The 1,342-nt window shown below is 28.5% G+C and overlaps 1 non-coding gene across 1 annotated transcript; it reads left to right on the plus strand.

Annotated features, from left to right (window-relative positions):
- The first annotated feature begins 504 nt into the window (after positions 1 to 504).
- Positions 505 to 578, plus strand: TRNAV-AAC (transfer RNA valine (anticodon AAC)). Its single transcript has one exon. It is a non-coding gene; the product is annotated as a tRNA-Val (tRNA).
- Positions 579 to 1,342: the final 764 nt, after the last annotated feature.

Consider the following 1,342-nt stretch of genomic DNA (forward strand, 5'->3'; position numbering starts at 1 on the left):
ATTTTATATAAATATACTACTCCATCATTCTAATTTAAAATTGTCTTTAATGATATTGACACATTTCTTATATTAATAGTTAGTTTTGTTGATTTCCAATATAAAATCAATATTATTTAACAATATATTTTTAATAATAGTAGTTAGAGGAATGCATATGTGGGTAAAGGTTTAAAAAATAATGGTAACTTTGGGGGGGAAATAATAATAAATTTTTCTTTGGTATTTTTAATGGATAAATGATTGGAAACAGATTTTTGTTTTTTCCAAACTGACACATATTATGAGTCTGATGGATTAATTAATTCTCTTTCACGAAAGGTCGGGTTACTTAAAACCATATAAACTATCATTAAAATTGATATAATAATAAGCTTTCAGTAGTCAAACAATTAAAACATACACATTTATAACCACAGATAAATGTAATAACAACTAATCATCAAATTACAGTTATAAATACTTTTATTAAAACAATTTAAAATGTTTCAATCAAACTTAGGTGGTTTCGTGGTGTAGTTGGTTATCACATCAGTCTAACACACTGAAGGTCCCCAGTTCGAGCCTGGGCGAAGCCAATTGGTGTTAACTCCAATTTAAATTTTAATGCTTACCACTATATTTTTGTAAATTTTACAATGCATCAACATTAATTTCAAAAGGTAAAATGACTAGGATGAAGAACGAAGCACTTTGAAGACTGTAGACACATTGCGATCAAAACCGTACCAGACAGGCCGCTATGACTAGTTGAAGAAAAAACGGAACAGTGTCATGTCCAATTAAACATAATAACCTATAAAACAAAACCATAAAAATCGATTGCGAACCGCTGAAATCGAAAAAAATCAGCGTTTCAGGAGGTTCATAGTCTGGGATATAGAATAAATCATCTTTTCAAGTCTTATAGAGAGACTGACTCGTCTTTTTATCTTGATGAGTGTCGAAGTAAAGGATAAAATACTTTAACTGGGTGATTCCCAAATGTGGGAGGCAAGAAAAAGAATAGAAGTTCTTGAAAAGAGAATAAGTTACCAAACAATACACATCTATGTTATCTTTGGTGGAGGTCGAGTAAATGGAGTATAGAATATTGTTTTCAATTTATTATAGTTGACGTGGAATTTAATGGATAGTCCCATACTACATTTTTTTTATGTTCACATTAAAAAAATCATTATTTATGTGTGTTATGATTATGTAGTAGTTTAAAGTGTCATAAAATTCTTTTTCCAAACTAAAACTTCGTATTGTGAATTAAGAGATTATGACTAAGTCCTATGAATAATTTTTTTATTAAAAATAATTTAAGATCGAATACCAAATTTATTCCTTGTGTTTA

This window comes from Lathyrus oleraceus, chromosome 3 (assembly GCF_024323335.1).
Source record: "Lathyrus oleraceus cultivar Zhongwan6 chromosome 3, CAAS_Psat_ZW6_1.0, whole genome shotgun sequence".
In the NCBI taxonomy this organism is placed as follows: Eukaryota; Viridiplantae; Streptophyta; class Magnoliopsida; order Fabales; family Fabaceae; genus Lathyrus; species Lathyrus oleraceus.